At 20.5% G+C, this 15,269-nt stretch overlaps 1 protein-coding gene across 1 annotated transcript in view; it reads left to right on the top strand.

The window, feature by feature from the left end:
• Positions 1–15,269, top strand: part of LOC112595143 (potassium channel subfamily K member 1-like) — a 37,070-nt gene that overhangs the window by 522 nt on the left and 21,279 nt on the right. The gene's annotated exons all lie outside the window — the stretch shown is intronic.

Genomic DNA, 15,269 nt, shown 5'->3' with positions numbered 1-15,269 from the left:
GCGTCTTCTGGGGGTTAGGGGGTTACCTGGAATAGTGAGAACGGACAATTCTGGGATTAGGGGGTTACGATGGTTGTGAAGAAGTAAGTAAGAAACGTTTTGTACTGTGGGAGTGGGAAGATCTGTATGAATAGTTTGAGACATAGTACAAAGTTTTTGTTACTCGATGAAGACATTTATGGATATTAGAATATTTGGATTTTATTGATATTGGTGAGTTTTGTTTTTCCTCGTAGTTGAATACCATGTGGCGGGAGTATTACAGTAAAAACGACTTAGTATATTTTTTTATAGGTATTATAGCGTATAATATTTTTATTCGACTGATGCAGGTAAAATTACGCAATAGTATTTTTATCATTAATTATATCAGTTAAAAACCAGTGAATATCAATATAACTTTGATTATAAATATATTGACACGCTTATTATTCTAATATTATTTTAGTTTACTTCTATAATAATATTATATTATACCTTGTACCCGTAAATCAAATATTATTAAAGTAATGTTATTGCACACATGAATACTATTGAAAATAGAAGTTACTCAATTTGATAGCAAAAAAATATCTTTCAAATTTATGTAAACTAACCTAACCAATAAAATGTAACAGGTAAAATAAACGAGTTCTCACATCTAACCACGAGTTCATATTTGTTTGAATAGGAGTTTTTATAGGAAAAGTTTATTATTGAGACTAGCGTTTGAGATGAAGATGTATTTGGAGAGAACGGTTGTTTAATGCGTTTATTATGGATATGGGTTGACTAGTTTAGGCGACGTTCTTAGTGTTAATCTAGATAACAAAAGTTATGTATAATATAAATACATATACTAAAATATTATTATCGTATTCACAGTCATATTTATACATTCAATGCACGTGTTTGTTGATTGACGTATTTATGTACTATATTATGGCGCAGCAACCTGTTCACACGGATAATAATAATATTTTGTTACAATAACCTACAGATGTGTATTCAGTTATGTGCATACTATTATCCTGTGGCGCTATTTGAGTTTTTTTTTAATAGGGGTGCCAAGACTTATATAGGTAAATTAATTTTTTTCATTGTTTGCAAATTACTTTTTATTCATCGAAGTACGTATCTATCTTATGTTTAAATGGTGAATATATAGGTATAGGAGTTGAAAGGTTATTTTTTTAATATTTTAACGAATTAAAAACGATTTTGAAAATTGGAAGTTGGAAGTTGGAAATAGATTTTTTCATGTATATGTGTAATAATATATATATATATAATAAATATAACGTACATCACCTCTACATATATCATAATAGGTACGTATTATGGTTTTTATATTATATTTGAATTTTATCGCATAGGCCTCCATTACGTTTGTATATTTTATAGCAATTCTCTCCAAATAGCACCCCTATTATTATTTAATATATATATATGTAATGTTATACATGAAAAGTTCCAAAAGCGAACATCTGACGAACCCATATACATAAAAATTCTGTTATTATATTTATTATAATTTATAAGGGACAATGGCGCGATAAACATATCATCAAGAACCGTGTACACTATTCTTTTATTTTTAAATTCATGTCTGCTTATTTCGTATACACATTCTAATAATATTATTAATTGTACTTTACTTATCGATTATAATTTATTTAATATAATAAATAAGCTACGCTGATTTATTTGAACATTGCAATCTTCTGTTTTATTTTGTTTAATGATTTTAAATTAATCGAGTAAAAATAATTACCCCGCCATGTTAGGTTTTAGGAGTTAAAGTTTAAAATTATACATTTTTTATTATATTATTTATTGCAAAATTAATTTGTCTGTATTATATGAAACACATAACATTATAACAGTCATTTATAAGAGGTTATATCGTTAAAATAAAAAAATACCTTATAGACATGGAAACATAATATTAAGATACTCTTGATATCTTTGATTTGGCTATTGATAGTCTTTAACAGATATTATACCTAATTAAAATATTAATTACATAAAACACTATTATCACCATTAGCAAATACGTGATATTAACTACTTCAATGTTTAATAAATTAAGAGATACTATCATATAACATATATACATTATATAAGTATCATATAATGTACTAATGTCATATCTGTTGTAAATATATCATTATATAAAATATGTTATGTGTCCGGATTATCAAGTTGTACGTGATAGACGATGTTATATTGTACGTGTACAGTGTATACAAGAATCAGCCGTCATCAAGAATTTGGACTTTTGAGAAATAAAAGTGTATTAAAGCGTAGTATTATTAGTGTTTGATAAAACAGATATTACTATAACGCGTATTGCAGACATGTTAGATACAATTTTTGATTTTTATATAAAATGTCAACAATATGATAGATTTTTTCGTTTTTTAAATTATTTGTATGTTTAAAAAAGTAGAATTCTTTTAAAATATTGAGGGTTTTTTTTTTGAAGAAGAAGAAAAACTTATAAACTATTTTTAAGTTCTATAGTATGTTTCATAATTTAAAATGTAGTTTATATAATATTAAAACATAATAGAGTACCTACTATTAATAATTAGACATTTTTTCATTTTTTAAATTTACTTGATACTTAATTTTAACTTAACATATCATCATTCTATTTTTAAACATTTTTGGAAACAACAATAATAAGTTTATATCACTACACAACACTTCTTAATAGTTAAAAAATCAAATAGGTATTTGAAAATAATATGATATTTAATAACTTATTTACTTTAATATAGGTATTTTGTTTTATTATGTAATATGTTCTTTAAAAGAATTTGGTTTTTGATCGTTAAGTCTTCCAGGAAAGTAATTTTGTATCTTATTTAAAACATAATAGAGTAGAATATAAATTGTAGTTAGTATAGGGTAATTTTTAGTTGAAACTTGTAAGTTTTAATAACTATACAACACAAACATAATTCTAACTACATTCAACGATTTTCTTGAGTTATTATACATATATATTATATTAAAATTAACTTAACAAATTTAATACGTTGAAGTTTTACTCACGAAAATAATATACAAGTATTTTGTTAACGTCGTATAATATATAATTTATATCTCTCATTTATAATTATACCCGATGGCATCTGTCTAGGTAACAATAATAATAATAAAAAAAAAAAAAAAATTCAAATTATAAAATTGGTTCATACCATATGTCAATAAAAATTATTAAAAATCAAATATATATATATATTTATATTTAAGATAATAATATAATTCAAAATAATATGCAGAGAGTAAATCTAGAAAAGATAAATAGCTTAGCCTCTTTTTTGAAAAACGTTTGTTATATTCAAATCTTTTATGATTTCAATCTTATACCTATTTATCTAATATGTCTAAAATAATTGTTACCCATAAATTTCAGATTTAATTTAATAAATGCCAATAAGCCAATAACTAATTAAAATAAAATCATACATACTAAATAATAAATTTAATATTATTAAATGATTTAAATATGTCACTTGGTTACAAAATAATTAAAGTTCTAGTCGCTGTTGTGTATTGTTAAAATACAATCACGATATATGGAGGTGAATATGTTGTGACTTTCTTAATAATTGGTTTAGTACAATCATTTTTATTTTCGGATTAATGCATTTGAATCACTTTTCTGATATAACTTAAAAAGTAATGACTACCGGATATTATTTTGGTATATCCCAATCAACTCAATTAATATAATATCATTTAATCGTCACTTATCACTTTCTGATAAAGTGGTAATCGCGAAACGTGAAAATGGCTACAATTAATATAACTACAACTTTTCTTAATATTATTTTATTACCCATGTGGTTATGATGGCTATGTTTATTTATGTTTATATTTGATAGGGTACCACTTTAAATTGTAGAGGTTGCAGGTGCATACTCTAAACCCTTTGTGGACACGCTAATGATGCACAATTAAGATTAAGTTAAAACCATTTAAAGTTTACCATAATACAGGGTTAAATATTAAATATAATATATTCAGAGTTAAGGATCAATTTTATGATTAACAATATACTTAATCGAAAAAGTGTTCAAGTATTAATAACTTGATTTTACATATAGGTATTTTATATTTTAAATACTTAATTCAAATAAAATTAAAAAGTATGCATTAAATTGTAATAAATATATAAGTGTGTTCAAAATAAATTAATGCGTAATGACTGATTCATGAATATTATGTAATTTAAAAACATTAATTTAGAACATTCAAAGTTAACAATAATATTAATTACTCTATTTTGAGAGTAAAGGAAAATTTTAATTAAATACAAGTAAAAAAAATGTAACTGCGCAGGTATAATTTTAAAAAGGGCATACCAGTATATTTTTTATTTTTAACAAAAAAAGTTTTAGTAATTAATAACAAAACGTATTTATATTTCTATATAAATAAATAACGACCAACCAATATTTGTGTTTATTTTTCATAAGTTATAATAAATTGTTATTTGTGATTGAAAATTTTGTTAATACGATCATATTGGTTATTTTGTAGTAATATATTTAAACAATTATATTTATCATAAATGTTTCTAAAAAACTTTGTTTAATAAAAATCAGATTGTTATAACAAATATTAATAAAATATTCACTAATTTTAATGAATTATAAATAGTAATTTAAAAACTTAAAGTAAAGAATTATAATTCTCATTTTAGGTTGCATAAAGAATCAATTGACATATTTTAATGAATAAATAGTGAATTAATAATTTCTTTAATGTGATTTAGTAGTATATGATTATAATTTAATGAACCATCAATTCAATCATTATTTTATTTTAATACTAGATCTAGTGTAATTCTATCATCTATTTATATGTACAATAATTTTCTGTTATTTTAACAGAAACATTGTATTCGCAAATATGTATCAAAAATACAATTTTTAATTAATTTACAATTTGTTCTTAAAAATAAAAATTATTACTAATAAGCTTTTACTTTTATTAATCTATACAATTGTATTAATTTGGTATGATACTTAAAATTTACTCCATAATAATTGTGTTTTATTTATACAATCTCATTTATTTAGTATTTTGATGTATTAAAAAATGTTTCAATTAAGTTATAAAAAGTATGAGTTATTAGATACTCAGAAATTGGATGAAACAAATCCATGATTGTATTGTAAAGAATTTGTCTACCTATAACTTCGTATTAAAAATTGAAATTAATTTTAAAATATCATTTTATTATATCTTATAAGTTATATATCCTGTAAAATGATTCTATGATGGTGTAAATGGTAAAAGTAAAAAAAATTGTTAAAAGTGTGCTCTAAAATGTTATGAATATGTGTTACATGTCTTGAATATAAAATTTTTATTAAATAATTAATTTTATGAAAATAAGAATTATAGATTTAAAAAAAATATAAATTACGAAATTTATTATAAATTTAATTTATTTATACCAAATTTGAGGGAACGATCAGTAAATTTATTGTGCTATATATTTATGAAAAATAAATGTTTAGTTGGTTTGAATAAAATATTTAAGTTTCTAATACACATCAATAAAAATAAAAATATGCGTTGTAATAAATATTATGTAAGCATTTCATAAGATTTTTTTTTTATTTTTGGAAAAAAATGCATTACAATTAAAACAATAAATAATAAATTTGCATTGTAATTAGTTTTTACAATATTACTTAAATATTATATATTTTAATATTATATTACTCTTATATTATTTATGGCAATATAAGTTAATACACTAACAAATTACAATGAACCAATTTGTAAAGATAAAAAACAATTTGTTAGTATCAGATTTACTTCTGATAATTTTTACAATAATACAGAGAAAAATAACTCAATACTTTTGTACGTTATAAATGTTATAACATTGTGTTTTACAAGTAAAAATAATTGCATATTTTTATTTTTATTTGTCAAATAATAATTAACATGGATAACACGTATTAAATTAACTTAGATTTTCTAATAAATCATTTAGGTTTATAGAAATTAATATTTTTGCTATCCTGCACTTAATTAAATATTATATATTAAGAAATTTACTATGATCAATTTTAATTATAGATACATTTTATACTTCATATACCTATACAAGAATTCAACAGATAAACAATTAAGATAAGTATCAGTGAAAAAAGAATAGTAAAAATACATAAACCTTCATTTATATTTTCAAGTAGTCAAAAATAAATAAAATAAGAAAAAGCAAAATCCAATTTAATTTATTTTTTGTAGTATGAAACAACTTTTTAGTTGAGAGAGATTCGTTTTAGACAAGGAAACGTCAAAAAATTCTATAAAGTATGAACTTTTATTATCAACTATCAAAATTAAATGTACATTTTACTATAAATTCAGCAGTAACAGTAGTATTTATATGATAATTTTTTTAACGACTATTTGAAATTATATGATGACTTTTTATATTTGTGTATAAAAAATGTGAGTTAAAATTTAATCGAATTATAAAATTATATTGAAAGAATTTCTTTTATCTTTTTTTATATTTTAACCAGACGATGAATGTTTTGGTTTTACATTGTGTTGTTTTATTTATCTTATTTTTTTTTTTTTTTTTTTTTATGTTTAGAAATATAAAAACACGAAATAATGCTTCAATTTTCAATGTTGAGTATGGTTTCTATTGAAAAATTGGGTAGAAAAAAATGGGAAATTCCCAGTATTTTTTTTTTTTTTTTATTAACTGAGAAAAACTATTAAAAATATCGATAAAAACGGGAATATTTATGTACATTGTACACCAGTTTCAAAAAAGTTTGTCTATTTGGTCCTGATGTATTTCAGAATGAAAATTTAATGAAATTTTAAATATTTTTGAATATATTTATGTTAATTTTCTAGACATGATCTAATTTTTAAATAGTAATTATTTTTGAGCTATTTAACTAAGTACATATCTTGATCAAATATTTATTTTTAAAATCTAGTTAAAAATTTAAAAATATAATAGGTATACATATAGTTTGCATATATATGTTATTAAATTAGCAACATTTTCAAAAATATATTTTTTACTATAAGCATATGTAGTTCAAATTTTGACAAAAAATATTATTTTAAGTCTATTTTGTGTAGTTGAGATAAAATATTTAAGAAAACACTTAACTAAAGTATTTCAAAACCTTTTATAATAAATTTTTTTATACAAAAAATTTATGTCAAATCAAGATGGTAATATATATATTATGTTAAAATGGAAATAAATTTGTCATTTTAATATACATGTGGCCCATTAAAGTACTATTTGTTTATAAACTTTTTCATCATATATTTCTAGCTACAAAATTCATAACATAAAGTATAGAATGTTGACTAAAGAATACGTAGTTCATTAGGTATATCTAAGATGTCTTTTGTTCAAAATAAGAATTGTATCAAAGTCAAAACTCTTTTTCTACGATATAATTTTTAACTTACTGTGTTTTAGTACATATTTTTAAGTATATATTTTAAAAGTAATTACAAATATTAAATAATCATGAGACATTTGAATTATGAAATTCACTTCATTTTTTGTTTTTAATTGTCAATTTTTCTATTATAAATGGATGTAAATTGAAAATTATCTAAAGAATATTTTGTATTCAATATTATTTTAACTTATATTATATGTATAATATATCAGTATCATTAAGCAATTATTAGACTATTGATTTATAATGTTATATATAATACTAAACTGTAACGATTTCGTAATTGTGTTGGTTTCCATTTTTATATGGTAATTTTGTAATCAACTTTCAAATATATTACTAGTAAAAGATTATGTGTGTGTGTGTGTGTGTTATGATTTAAATTTATTAAAATAATGGTATACTTTATAATACAAATATAAAATAATTTTCTAATTTTTGCAAATTTTTTAAATTTTGACAAAATTTTAACTTTATTACATGCTTATAAAAAAATATTGTTACAATAGATATTCCATATTTTTTAATTAAGAAATTAATAACTTACGTGGAGTTTTTTATTAAATTTTCAATTATTTCCATCCAATAAATAACTTATACCGAATGTATAGAATGAAAACTAAAATTTATTATGCTTTTAAATAGGTTAAAAATATTTTGAAGATTTGGTCGGAAATGAAAATAAAACTATAAATATCTGGTGAAAATTTCAAGTATCTACGTGTGGTTATCACAATATCATCGTTGTAATATCAATTCATTCATCTCTTTATTTAGAAGTTAAAGATTAGTCTTAGGTTAACTGTTTTTTTTTATAAAATAGGAAGAGTGTATCAAAAACATCGATTGACTGTATGCAGCATAAGACTAATTAATATTTTGATAAATTGACGAAACACTTTAAAAGTCAATATGTTTTTTTATCCTAATTTTAATTAACTTATAAATCTTAAGCTATTAATTTTTTTAGTATAAGCCTTATTTTAAGTTTAAATTATGTGTATTAATATTTTTTTTTTAATTAAAACAATAGTTAATTGTTATTTAAAATTTAAAACTATATGAGCAGAGAAAAATATAGAAATTATGTGATATAACATTACTCACTTCTATTTTATAATCTTTAAATGATTGTACTGTAGAATAGTTCAGAATTCAGTATTTGATGTTAAAAATTAAATCTTTTTGAAACATATTCTTCTTTAAAATATTAAATAAAAACAAAATAAAAAATTGTAAAAATTAATAAAAATCAAGGTTAATAAATTGGTTATTTACAATAATATTTGTGATTTAATTATATAATATTTATTTAAAAAAAGCTATTAAGAAACGATGAATATGACTATTTTTACAAGTCGTTTTTTTGTTTATACATATATATTATATATATTATAATTTAACTTTTATTAAGACATTATTAGTATTTACTTCAGTTGTTAATCATTTGTAATAATTTATTTCTAAATAGTTTTAATTTCAATGTAAATCTAATATTTGTATTTTAATCTGTAAAATACAATTAATCAATGAAAAATAAAACGAATATTTTTTTATTATAATAAACATACTTAAAAAAAAAATAATATTTGAATAGTAAAACTAATTATATTTTTAGTATCTTTTCTTATTTATTTACATATTTTAATAAAAATATTCTGATATTATATTGAGACATTATTATTTATTTTCTATTAATTTTTTCTAAAATCTAAATTATGTATATTTATCAATTAAAAATAATCAAACTAATACGGAGACTTAATTTATAGTTTCTTAAGACGATAAAAATAAAATAGTAGGTGTTCTGCTTAAAAGTTTACTTGTTACAAGCTTATTCTATTAGTTTTATAATTCATAAATATAAATCTAATTTAAAAATCTATGATATCTTATATTAATTATTTTGATAATATCTTTATATTTTTTGAAGTTTTATTAAATAGTATGTGGATTAATTGTGTATTATAATTATTATATTATTGTGATAATAATATAATTATTATAATAGTATAACATATATTCGATAATTATTTTATTTATTAACATAAAAATAATAAAGTATTATTCATTATACAAGTTAAAATAATAAATTTATAAAATCTTTTTTCTTTAATTTTTTGTTCCATAAATGAGAATCATAAGTAAGTATTATAATGATTAAGTAGGTTATAATATTAGATATTTATTATTTATATCTTCTTGTTTTTATACTATCATAGTTATTATTATACATTATAATTTTACTAAATTAAATTATTATTTTCATATATTTTAAATTAATTATTTGTACAGTCAAAGTTTAGTTATATGTTCTAAGTGTTTTAGCTTGAACCGCTACTTCAAGAACTACAAAGTATTATTATTCTTCTGATGGTGCTAGGGAATAGATATGTTATGTTACATAGATTCCCAACAGGCACCACCTTTAGTGAAGTAATCAAAAGTGAAGACGGTGTGAGTGTGTTTTGCTACCGTAAATTTAATTACACAACAAAATGAAACTGTAAGCTATTGCAATAAAAGAAAACCTAAAACCTTAAACCAAAAATAAATTATCAACATTTAAGTATTTCGTTTAATAAAATATATTCTATAGGGATCAAGAGTGTTGATTTCTTAGATGATTTTAGCATCGATCGTTAACATTAAAGAATAATAATTTTAAAAGTTAATAATTTTCGGTAGCGTAAAAATATTTTTAAAATTACGAATAGATAAAAGACTATATAAGATATCAGGAAATTGTATTACTTCAGTAATTTCTACTTAATATCAAGTTTTGTGTTTAATGATAGTTTCAAAAGTAACGAATACAATTTTGAATGGAACTTGACTAAAACTATCAGTTCTACAGTTGTTCATAATGTTTTGACATTTATCGGTAAATCTTCTTAAAAATTAGTAAACATGTAAACATAACACTAAAAACTAAATCGTGCAAGTTCTTTACTATCCAGGTTTTATAGAATAAAAAGCATTTTAAAAAAAATTTCAAATATATTCATCACTTGCTCTGAATCTAAAGACAATTAAACAATTTTTATTTTGTCAATATCCTGATAGAATATTATTATATTGTTTAATAATGTTTAATATTAAACTAATGAAACTATATATAAGCTTCAATGGAATTAAACAATTAGTGGAAAGATTATTTTTTTTATTTAATTTTTACAATTTTTGAACACAAAAAATTTGTTATCAAAATTGAAGTTCAATTTCGTTTATTATTATTATTATTATATTTAAAAAACTATCTATTTTAGAATAGATACAAAGCTAAATAATTAAAGGAATTAAATAAAACTAAAAAGTTTAGGTCATTGTATATTTTATATTGCTTTTGATAAAATATAGTAGCTAATAAAATATTTAATTCTGAAGATTGTGAAGTATGCATTTTTATTTCTGTGATTTAAATTTAATATTAAAGTTGACGATCATGATTAAAGATAGATTTTTTCAAATTTAAAAGTGTGATAAGCATTAATATCAAAAAAATATATATTTATGTTAGTATTTTGACTGTTTTTAATTTAAAAATGTATTATCTATATATTTTATAATTTTAAAATTATTATTATCATTACAATAATTTGAAAAAGATAAAATCATCAGTATAAAATCAATAACAGTATATTATTATTATGTTAACAATTATTAACATATTATTATTATTTTTTATTTAGTTTATTCTCGGGAAGTATGACAATTAGGTTAAATATAATATAAATTCACATTCATAATTATAATATTATTACAAATATGTATTATTCATAAATCATAATATGCAGATCTTAAGTTACCTTGAGTAGGTTGGATATTCTTAAAAATTATAATCTTATTATAAACATACAATTTTTACATACATAATTTTATTACTAGTAATTAATATTACAATATAATATAAATTTAAACAATTTTATATTAATTAATATTTTTAACATCGTTCTAATAAAAATGCAATAGCATATAGCACACCATTGCATATTTATCATATAGATTAGCAATGTATATTAAGATGGAATAGTTTATTGCAAAACTACTAAAGGCTACGTCTACTCTCTAGTAAAATAATATTATATTCGATTCTGCTTTAGGTTATATACTTGAAACCACCTAAAATATATACATTTTGAATAAAATAAAAAATAAAAAAAAAGGACTAGAAAATTGTAGAAAAATGGTTAAAACGAAAGGTAAGTCGATAAGGTTAACAGCAGTAGTGTGTTGTAGAAGGTATTTCTCATGGGAATTGATGACTTATAAAAAGTAAAATAAAAGATAGGAGTTCAGAGAAAAGATATTTTTGTTAAAGCATTACAAATCGTTGTAGCACATTACACTACTACAAACTAAAATATCAAAACTTCAAGCTTCATAAGCATCAATTATTAAGTAAAATAAGTATTTCTGAAAATGTTCAATCATTTGAATATTTTAATTAAGAATCGAATTGATATTATATGACAATAAAATGTTTATGTTATATAATAAACTAAAATTAAGTACAATTATTATTAAAAATAATTTGATTAATTTCAAAATCATGTTATTAGTTATTATACCTAACTTAAAGGTACTATTATAATAATATTATAAAATGCGAGTATCACTTGAACCATATTTAATCATGAAAATTAAATGAGTTTAAAAATTTGTTAATTTATATATAATATTTTGTTGTGTATTGTATGAGTTAATTTGAATTTGGATTTTTTACTGTATAAAAAATTAATTATTATCCTAGTTTTTAAATATTGAATATTTTTTTCTGCGTATACATTAAAAAAAATAATTTTTTTATTATTAATTTGTTTCTTTGGTTCAATCATATTAATTCTTTTATATTGAAAACTTGAATCAAATTCACGGTTATAGGTTTGAAATTTAATTATATTATATAAAAACAATGAGTATGTAATGTATTTGAATAAGTCACAATTATTTCTAATTTATCTTCCAGATATAGAAATTTATTATTACACTGCAGATTTAAATAAAAATATCTGTAATAATATTATATATTATTAAAAATGTATAGCCTTTTAGAAGTGTTTAATATTTATTTGTACCTACATTTATTATAATTCAATCTTAATTTCAAATTAGTTTTTATATTTTTAATCATAACATTTTATTATTTTAGAAACGTTGTTTATATTTTATAATACCTAAATACTTATAATTTATATTGAAAACTAAAATAAATGAAACAATTTAAAAATAAAATAATTGTACATATTATTACCTAATATAAATAACATTTTCTGCAAAGTTAATAGTATTTTAATATATATATTCTTATGGACAATTTTTTTTAAACTTTTGCTATTAGGTTTAAAATTAAATTATAAGTAAATGGTTTTTATTTTATAAAATGTATAAACATTATTAGTTTGAAAATATGACATTTTTAGACTGCAGTTAAAAAATTAAGTTTTTTAAAAATCAGTATAATTTTTTGTAAGATATACATGAGATAATTATTCAGAAATCTTATCTAGATTTTAGATAAGATATTTCATTAAATTAAACCATAACAATAACCATGTACTGAATAGAAATATTAAAATAAAATAAACTCTTTATTTCATTGTTTTAATAATGCAAGCCGTAAGGTAAGAGGCAAATGTAATTTTGTCTTAAGTAATCATGAACATTGATCAATTAGATGATGAGGATTAAATATAAATGTGTAATAAATTTCATTTTAAAATGTATATCTTAGGAGCAATCTTTTAGTATGAAATATAAAATACTAAAAAATTTAGGCAACATTAAACCAAATGGTCTCATTTAAACTTCTTTAGTATATATATATAATATATCGTATATTATAATTAGTAGGTAAATTAAGCAATTTTAAAATTAATAATCTTGTAAGCATTTTCCCTGATATAGTTTTTCAAAAAGATTTGTTTAAAAATGTTTACACATACGGTATTTTATACAAGCAGTTTTATATGTTTGATGTATTTCTTAATTTTTCATAAAGATATAATGATATTATATGTTGTTCAATAAAATTAAATTAAATTGTATAAATAGTTCTACAAAATTATATATAAGTAATGTAAGATTAGTCATAAATAATATTATAATTTATAATATTATAGTATATGAAAATGGTTAATATTTTGTACTTGAGTTTAAAGTAGCATAAATTAAATAAAGGATTATAAGAAGATACTATAATACGGCAAGTACTTACATAAATTATTAAAAATGCAATTAATATGCTGAAATTTGATAAAGAATTGTAAATAAATGTCTCTACCACCAATAAAGACTTTTGACATAGCTGAACAGAAAATATCTTATAATAGTATTGTACATTTCGAAAGAATATATAACCATGTCTTCAGCACACAACTTAGAAAAATTACTCCATCTTGGGAAGTACAAAAGCACAAATGTCATGACTTAATAAAAGTGGTGTTAAGAAAAGAAGTATATTTTATTCTATCAAATAGTAACCAAGTAATTTTTTTTCTTCGATTTCAAATAAAATTTAAATTCTTAAAAATTGTCTGTTGTAATATCGGTTTTTATCATAGAATAATTCAACTGTTCAAGATGCATCTAAATATTGGTTTTTAAAAAATTTATTTGACATAATTTTAACTACATTAAATTAAAACCCCAAACATTTTAGTCATACTGAAAAGCTACATTGTTCAAAATATTCTATCTATTACAATAATTTAATTACGACGTATGAGTAGAATTAATTAATTTAAATTTATTATTGCTGTTAAGCAGTATTTTTATGAACTTTTATTCGGAATTAAAAAATTTCGTTACTGTAGCTCCAGTATACATCTATTTAGGACCTTAAAGTATGTCATCTAACTACTCACAATGGTAATTACTAAACACTCGTAGAATTTTTATATTATATTAAGTTATTATTAATCATATATTTTGTTTTACGAATAACTGTGTAGTTTTACTTTATTTATGAATGTTGAACTATAAGTTATATGATATTTAGTATTTGCTGTCCATATAACCACTCAATAACAACAAAATATATTTTGTTTTGTTATTTTAAGTGTAGGTGTTAAAAAATTTAATATGTGGAAAATAATTATATATCCAAAGATTATATAATTAATATTTCTACTCTATTTACATTGTTTTATTTTAAAAACATATTTTTATTACGATTATAGGATTATAACATAGTTTAAATTCTAGAGAACTAGCAACAGTTTAGATTAAAAAAAATTGTGCAAAAATAATATATTAATATTTATATTAAATTAATAATTATGAGTTATTAATGATCATGTTCTCATCCACCATCGGTTGTGATGACGTAATAGAATAAGACATTTTAAGTAACAAAAACTATTTAAGTTTACACGTATGGTCGTATGGAACGTTCTATTTTATCTTAGTCATTTTGTGCCACTTGAGACAGGTTTAAATTCAACTACCATCATGTTCCTTGTAGATAAATTGTGTGGTTAACAAATTATCATTATATAGAAACCTACAAAGTTGCTGAAAATATTTAACTTGGCACTTTACTATGCAGTTAGGTAGTTATAACATTTGGTTATTAATGAATGATGATAAGTGAAATTGTTTTACCTTATTATGATATAATTTAATTTGATGAGCAAAAATAAAATTTCAAAACGTATCTATCACAAAGTCAACACGGAATTTTGCGTTAGTAATGGAATAGCATCTTAAAAATTAAAAGTCTAGGAAACTTTATTTTTATTTATTTAAAGCCATTTAAATTAATACTACACTATGAAATTCATTACATTTATTCACTAAAAAAAA

Source organism: Melanaphis sacchari, unplaced genomic scaffold (assembly GCF_002803265.2).
Source record: "Melanaphis sacchari strain LSU unplaced genomic scaffold, SCAv2.0 Contig0_pilon_pilon, whole genome shotgun sequence".
NCBI lineage: Eukaryota > Metazoa > Arthropoda > Insecta > Hemiptera > Aphididae > Melanaphis > Melanaphis sacchari.
The sequence above is the reverse complement of the archived record's forward strand: the minus strand, read 5'-3'. Positions and strand labels throughout refer to the sequence as shown.